Genomic DNA, 9,096 nt, shown 5'->3' on the forward strand with positions numbered 1-9,096 from the left:
GAGTCCGACTCGCACTTGGCCGCTTTTTTTCACTTACCTTTCTTTCCAGGCATTGTGCATTGTTATAATCCTAAAAATATGAATATTTGGCTCGTTCCTACAGCACGTATATAAAAACGTCTAAATGGACTTCATTAAAACTTTACACCCAGATGAATTACCTGGAAAAGAAAATAATAATAGTATTGTATCCTCAAATTCATCAACTAAGTTAATTCAAAGGATCTCATCATCATCTAAAAGAAGAGATGTGGGCAGCTTAAGGAATTCAACACGAAGTCCTGATCAGAGGCTGGTATTGCATATACTTATACATATCATTTAGCCAATATTTAGAATAATACCTCGACTTTTACGGTTTTCCACAAAAGACGGATGAGTATAGTAATTTTGCAGACTATTTACCAGCAACAGAATATACATATGGACGAAGCACTCAGTATATTTTTGACTTTGAAAAATGGAAACAGGTGGGTCAGTTGCGCTAAAGACGTCCTCAAGTGCCACCTAACCACTTGCGATATACCGAGTGAATTCTGGGAGAAAATTGCGATGCGTAGAACGGAATGGCGCACGACTGTTTATAAAAGAGTAGAGTAATACTATAAAATCCAGGAACACAGGGATGGAAAGTCTAGGTATCAGCAGTATAAACACTAGATGCGATTCGTAGGAGGTTTAATAAAAGACTGCTAATTACATCTACCCTAAACCTGAGTGAGCGTGATCTAGGGGTACCCACATTACATATATCACAAATACGAGCAGCGGCGCTTGGAAGATCTGGATGCTAAGCGCCATCTCCGTTAAACGCGACCGAAGCCTTCGCATACCTATACCTACAACCCAGCCGGCCAGCTTCATTGCGCACCATGTAATCGTATTTTCAAAACCAAGTTTGGCTTCGCAAGTCACATTAGAGCGTTCCATGTTTCCGATTAAAAACAGTTGGAGTAGTCGCCGTCGTCGGATACGGCAGGGAGGAAGCTAAAACAAAATGATATATAAGTAATGTCAAAACTCTTCCACTACAATATTTGAAATTGTCAATATGCTCGCAGTACAGTTAAGTCGCTCGTGGTACAGTCAGCATCAAAAGTAGCGGATCAAACAAGGTTTCAAAAGTATCTACCATTCTGCAATAGCTTAAGAAAAGTTGACGGTTCTATATGCAGAACAATTAAGACTGTAAAAGATATACTTTTGAAGGTGAATTTTAGAGATTTATCTATATTTGGAAAAGTTATCCGGGATATCAGATACTTTTGGCGCGTTGTTTCATCCGCTACTATTGATGCTGACTGTACAATTCCCGTGGGATATTTTTAGGGTTCCGTACCCAAAGGGTAAAACTGGACCCTGTTACTAAGACTCCGCTCTGTTCGTCTGTCTAGGTTGTATATATGAACCGTTGTAGCTAGACAGTTGCAATTTGAACAGCTGATGTATTTATGTTGCCGCTATAACAACAAATACTAAAAAGTACGGAACCCTCGGTGGGCGAGTCCGACTCGCAACTGTCCGGTTTTTGAGTACAAATCAGACTTCTATATATTTATTCTAGTTTGTTGCTATCTATATATTAATTTGCTTGTGCATGTAATAGTATGCATTTCTATTATACGCACATCAAGAGATAATCAGTAAATAATTTAGGCGGTTGATACTATAATTAAGGACTTGGAGCGTAAGTCAAAGCTGAATAATTTGATACTTGGCGAATCAAGATCTTCATAATCTATTAAATTAGCCGGCTAAATTATACCAATCAGTCACTGAATTGAAATTCGAGCAAAATAATGCAATTTGTTGATAGGCACTGCATTATTAACTGTTATAAGGATTCAATACGAAAATAAAATTTGGAATAATTCAGTCCAATTATATATATAGTGACGTGACGTATGCATTACAGACGAAAGTCGAATGCTTTAAAGCTGTCAAGAAGATACTTATACTCTCACTCTTGATTTTAAACCGACTTCAATTTCATAGAAGGAGGAGGTTCTGTATTCGGTTGTGGCTATTTTTATATATGATACTCAGGTAACTATTACAAACCATTTTGTAAGTAGCCAGACCAATTGGAGGGGCCCAACCATCCCCAAAAACCACATAAAGTTTCACACGGAGACACTTATAAACTCGGTTCTGGGGGATGGTTGGTGTGGCTACTTACCCTGATTATCATATTTAAAAATCAAGTGCGTATGTAAGGGTGACAATGCAATATTATGGTACCATCGAGCTGATCTGATGATGGAGACAGGAGGTGGCCATAGGAACTTAAGTGATAAAACAACGCAACCTAATTGTGTTTGGGGTTGTTAGAACTGTCTATATCGAGAAATACAATAATAGATAAATCTAAAGATAAGGTAAAAACCGATAGCGGGTAAAACCAGAAAGCTCTTTATTTTACATTTTAACTATCGCTAAAATATGTCGATTCAAAACAATTAATAACGATCTAATTTCCTGAACTTTTCGGTGTCACCTTCCCCTATATCATGAAAATAGAAAAAAGGTTTTTAAAAGACTTAAGCATGGCATAATTTCGTCGTCCTTGAAATGTTTTATTAATAAATTAGATGAAAATGACATAATGGGCCTCTAAGTAATGTATAAATACGTGGGAAAGTACAAGTCAAATTACTTAATCACCTTCGCAATGCCGGCTGATCAGCAGGATATGCAGCAACTATTGTATGTTACTAAATATTAATTCAACTTGTGTGGTTCAAAATCGCAAGTGAAAACTTTGAAGTATTGTCAGCCAAAAGTATTCAACAACACGGAATACATGAGCATTCATGCGCAGCATGCGTCGCATATAAGATTTTACATTCTTACGGTTGATTTCACTTACCCGTATATAGATATAGATACGATACTTACAGGCCAATTCTTGTTTTAGTTATTAGATCTGTTTCCAATATGATACTGATATGATACTGATCAAACTATTTTTAGACAGTGGGAATCTGTGGAGATCCTAGTGAAGGGCGTGTGGTCATTTTCTGGTCCACCTACATATAAGTTACGCTCTCCCTTGTAGCTGATGGCACATTCATAGACAGGCTTTCATTAGAAATGAAAGTAATTTTCAGTAAGTCATCGTTTGCGCTACAAATAATAGCGAACACATGTGACACTCGCAGCATAAGTCAATTATTAAATTCGAGTACTTGCAGTAATCAAATTAAGATATAATAGAGCAATAATCTATTGCCTTTACATACAGTTCAAGCTTTTCACATGGCCAAAGCGTCATTAAGTCGTTGATCTTTGACAGGGTTACTTGTTTTTTCACCATGAAGTATAAACCAAAAATATCAAATTCTAGTACTCGTTATTTCCAAAAGCTGACCCAATTCGTTTTCATTGTTACCGCAACAAACTTTTGGTACAAGGATGTTAAATTACCTAATCGTTTTGTAAACATATACAGCTATGTTTCAAAATTTCTCGAAGCAATCATTATAGCATTTGTTATAACTGGATTTGGCACTAGCTATACTCAAAAAAACCTTACCCCAAAACAAAGCGCTGATATATTGATGAAAAGTGTTTCAAGCTTTTTTTGTATACACCATGTACGGATTTATCGTCTATAACAAAGAAGAAATTAAAGAACTTCTATTCTCATTAACGGTATCTTTAATGGAAATATACAATGATAAAATAGAGAAGAAAATGATGATGAAGATCAGAATATACGTGGCAGGTCTCATGTTTGTTAGTAGCTGCCCAATGATCGCATATGGGGTGGAAGGAGCATTTCACGTTTTAACGTCAAGTAAATATATTTTCTTTATCTATAAGACGATTACAACGTTTATGTATTTTATTTATCTTGTTGTTGCTTACCGTATTATTACTCGTAGGTTGACCTTTTTATTTTCAGATGCCACATTCACAACGGTAATTCCAATCTGGCCCGATCTCGAAGATAGAAGGCTCGTTGCTGGCTTCGCCCGAATCTTAATCTACATAATCTGGTTGCTTTTAATTGCTCACGTCATAGCCACTTACTGCCTCATGATTTGTATTTCCATCTGTCTTAGTTATCAATTCGCCAATCTTTGCGAGTATTTCTTACATCTTAATAATATCTTTAACGGAGAAGGTAGCCAAGAATACCAAGAGAAAAGATACGAGAAAGCCGTTAAAGTGGGAATCAAAATGCACAACACTATCTTAAGGTAAATGTCTTATGGTTATCTAACAACGAATATGTTTGGTTAATTTTTCTAATATTTTCTAAAGTATTCAATGTGTTATTGAAGACCGTGCATTAAAGTCGAGCGTTAAGTCATACCTTGTCTTGCGCGATAAGTGCCATAATACACCTACTGAACATATGCGAATATGCCCCTGTTGTTCCTTAGATAAATGTAATGAGATTATTATGTGACTTTAAGACCCTGCAGCTAATTAATCTTTCTGATTTAGCCCATTGTTTGACTGCTAGAGAATGCCTTAAGGCATTAAGTCCGCCATTTGTACCTTCATGTATTGTGCAATAATGATTAAACAAATATGCGTGCAGATGTGTGAACCAGTTGCAATCGTCGTGCGAAGTAGTCTACGGAGGGCAAATTCTTATCAACGTCTGCGTGGTGGTGCTGCTAATGGTCCAGATGATGGTTGGACTATTTTGGAAAGCTTTTCGTTTATTCATCGTTTGCTTGCCCTTTTCTCATTCATTTGGAGTCAGTGCAGCATTTCTTTTCTTCTATAGCTCTCTGTCGTTCGTTATCTCATCATACATTCTGCTTTCATTTCATATAATTTCTTACACAGTCCTTCACCTTTGCCTTGATTGTCCTTTCCTCTTATATCCCTCCACATTCATTCCTAATACCCTTTCGCATCACATGACTTTCATCCCTCCGCATCACATGCCCATACCACGCTAGGTGATTTGACCTTACTTTTTACTAAATTCTTACTTACAGGCTCCTCGTAACTATATATTCATTTCTTATCCTATCTATTCTCGTCACACATCCATTTCAATATTATCACCATGCAATCTCTTTTCATCCGTCACCTTTAGTGTCCAACACGCTGATCCGTACATAATGACATGAGAATAAGAAGGTTTTATAAATTTTTCCCTTTAATCGAATGGACATCCGGGCATCGCAAATGGTCCTCGTGACATGTCATCATTTCATTAATACTATGCTAATCTGGTTTTTCACGTCACGGTCAATATCGCCATCATACTGTACCAGCGATCCGAGGTACTTCAAAGTTCAGTCAGCGAGTCGAGGTAGGTCGGAACAGACCGGCAGTGTAACGCCATCGAGTTCAACGACAAGCCGGGGAGACCACCGGAATCTCAAAACATTTGTTCTGTTTTAGATTCTGCTAATATTCAGGTCAACATTTTCCAATTTTTGCTGCATTTCTCAATTATGTTCTGGACATCTAGTCCATCTTCACCCACAAGTATAATATCACCGGCAAAAAGCATACACCAGGGTGCCTCCTCCTGTATGTCTGATGACAGAGGGTACATAATCAGCAAAAAGAGATAAGGTCTTAAACCAGATCTCTAGTAAGTCCTTCTTCATGGCAACAGAAAAAACACATAAAAATACCTGAAAGCTCTTGTTTAAAGAATGCCTTACGTTACACCATTTTGCGTCCGATCCGATCAGATCAGGCGATAAAGTTAAGGTCATTTAATAATTCTTAAAATATTTTCCCGAAACATCCAAGCTACAGCTATGCGTTGACAGGATAATGGAATCACCCGTCAGCGTAAGGAGACAAATTATCAAAAAATGATTTTCGAAATGTAAGACAGATATTAACAATTTATTTGCCTAAATAATGTTTATCAAGCAACGCAGTAAGGGCTGCGAACTCGAACAGGCATCCTCAAATCCCCACGCCAAACTGAATCCGGTTACTTTTTGACCTACTTTTAAAAGGGATAGATTCTCAATTTGTTTGAATATTTAAATAAGTTTTATTTATTAAATGTTAGTTTCGATTTGGAAAAATATATTTATTTTAAAATGCAGGATGGGATCAGTGGGGAATTAAGGGATATTTTCGAATCTTATAGGCATACAGTGCCGTATTTAAAACTATTAATCTGTTAGGTGCGAATTATCCCATCTATCTTTGGGGGCTAAGTGTCTTAGACTGTTTTTTGAAGGTATGTTTGGTTCCAGCAAAGTGATCGCTCATTGGTGCAACTAGCTCCAATAGTATTATCGGTCACCGGAGTGTTAGTTACTTCCGGCTTGTTCATATGGAGTGCGGGCGACATCACTTTTGAAGTAAGCTTTTTAAAGATTTTACACATTTGGATGACTACATGGCAACTGAAGCTGCATTACTGTTGCAATATGATTACAGCGGCCGTGACTCGTGCTCTGTTACTGTCGATTTCCTTGATAAAAATGATGGATTGAACGTTCTAATCGCGACAGTTATGCACCTACGAACACCCCTCAAGGTCAAGGCCGCAGAGTTAATGCTGCCACAGTAATGCAGCTGCTGTTGCCATCCTAATGTCACCTTTACTGTTGCGGTGTTTGCTGACGCAGGCTTTGTGACTGTCAGTTTCCATATTCCATGAAATAGGGTCGTCATCATTGGTAACAGTATCTTTGTAGATAATAGTTGCAGCAACGAAGGAGGTATTTTGAGGAGGTAGTCTACAGTCTACATCGACTGCGATGACTGTTTAGACTGATGGCCGATCCGAATTTCAATGAAGCAACCGTTTTAATTGCTCTTCACTGTACTTTTTCCAGCAAAGTGATGTCCTTTTGAGGACATAGGAATGTTTTTTATCAATCATCATAATCATTCCACGCAGACAAAATCGCGGGAAGAGGCTAGTATTCAGATATTTTTTATGTTTTTGTCAGGCAGAGCGGTTACCGACCGCCATGTTTCACTCAGGCTGGCACAACTGCAGACGGCAGTCCTCTGTGCGTGTGCGGAAATTGATCACATTCGCCATGATTCAAGCGCAGGTCAGCTTCTGACTTATTTATACGATAAATATTTTTTCACTATTAAGGAACCTACACAAATAGCTAAACTTACAGTGCTAATAATTATTTGCTTTAATCTATTACTATGTTAATAAAAAATGTATTAAGTAGAAATAAAGCTTGAGCTGAATATTTAATAAAATTTTATGAAAGCGACATTACAACTCAAGAAACTATTATTAATATTACTAGGTCCCATCTCGCTCATACCAATAAATAATAATATAAAACGAACTGAAAAATTAGATAAAATTTATATTTACGGCGATAATAACTGAAGTTATTATACAATATTTTACGCCCTGCACGAAATAAAGCATTAGAGCATTAATGAAAAACCTATCTGTCTATAAGTGGTTGCAGTTTATACTGTAATCACTTATGCACACATCTCCTATTAAATCGGAAAGAACTTCAAGGAATAGGTCATTTGATCGCGACGTCACGTAATATTCGATAGCTCCTTACAGTACATAATCTCTTATTGTAATTTAAAATCGTCTTTCTTGTCTAGACATTTTTTTTGTTTTCAGCACGTCGTGATAATTAAAGGCCTCGGTGTAATCGAACTGTCCTACGGCAGCTATATTGCGGTGAGATTTTTTTCAATCTTTTATTGTACCTTCCTAATTAGTTTCACGTACTAATTGTTCTTTGTCATTTCAGATAGTTAAATCATCTTATTCAGTATTCTCAATAATTTACTGAATTCTCAATAATGATTAATGCCTTACTCGTACAATTTTTTTTCACGTAAAAGTATTTTGAAGCACAAATTAAAGCACTTATATTCAAACAAGGATTATTAACAAATTTACTGTACTACCTAAATATTGTTTAAATTAATCACAATAAAATCAATATTTAATCTGAAATGTATTTTTTTTATTTCAACTAAAACTTCTTAAGAGTAACATTACGCTTAACGAAGTAGTTAAGACAAATAATTTTAATAAGTTAACAGAAAGTGTCAAGTTGTGCGCCAGTTTTTGCCATAAACGATAAAAGTGCAAAGATTTCATAATTTAAATAAAAGACCTTGTAACGAGGCCGCATAGCATTAATTATGAGTATACCTCCATAATAGTACCAGAAGAATTAAAGAAAGCAGTCCAGCGGCGAGATGACAAACGCTCCCGGGGGTCCGCTTCGCTGAAACTTGGGCTGAAATCCCGCAATGCCTAACTTACTTCGCCCATCCGTTATGTTTCATCTGGCTCGAAAGTTTAATGAAAATGATAAAAATATTCAACTGCGCCGCGGTTTCCTTATTGTTGAACGCTTTTATTGTTACTGCTTTTGCGTGCTCGAGCTTTATTTGATGTTTTTAGGTCTGCTTATTAAATTCCGAACAGATTTAATTAATTGCGTTAGGTACCCTCGAGTTTTGATAAAAAAAAAAAAAAACATTTTATGAAAATCTTGTTTTTCTTTCTTCTTCAGTGAATATGGTGTATTTGATTGTTTATTGTCATTTTGAGAACCTTTTTAGGGTTCCGTAGCCAAATGGCAAAAAACGGAACCCCTATGTATTCGTCATGTCTGTCTGTCTGTCCGTCCGTATGTCACAGCCACTTTTTTTCGAAACTATAAGAACAATACTGTTTAAACTTAATGAGTAGATGTATTCTGTGAACCGCATTAAGATTTTCACATAAAAATAGAGATTTTGGGAGTTCCCCAAACTGAAACTCAAAAATGTTTTTTTCATCAAACCCATGCGTGTATACAAAAATTACATTTTTTTCTGTACTGAATAGTTTGCGCGAGAGACACTTCCAAAGTGGTAAAATGTGTGTCTCCCCCCTTGTAACTTCTAAAATAAGAGAATGATAAAACTAAAAAAAAAATATATGATGTACGTTACCATGCAAACTTCCACCGAAAATTGGTGTGAACGAAATCTAGTAAGTAGTTTTTATTTTAATACGTCATAAATGGTACGGAACCCTTTATGAGCGATTCCGACTCGCACTTGGCCGCTTTTTAATAATAAATACTGTTAACGACTGAAATAGATTCAACGGCACAACATGCCCACATCACTAGCGCATGACATGAGCCATCT

General features: G+C 36.6%; 1 pseudogene; it reads left to right on the forward strand.

The window, feature by feature from the left end:
• The first annotated feature begins 990 nt into the window (after positions 1–990).
• On the forward strand, positions 991–8,422 carry LOC133527011 (uncharacterized; annotated as a pseudogene).
• The last annotated feature ends 674 nt before the right edge of the window (positions 8,423–9,096 follow it).

This window comes from Cydia pomonella, chromosome 17 (assembly GCF_033807575.1).
Source record: "Cydia pomonella isolate Wapato2018A chromosome 17, ilCydPomo1, whole genome shotgun sequence".
Lineage (NCBI taxonomy): Eukaryota > Metazoa > Arthropoda > Insecta > Lepidoptera > Tortricidae > Cydia > Cydia pomonella.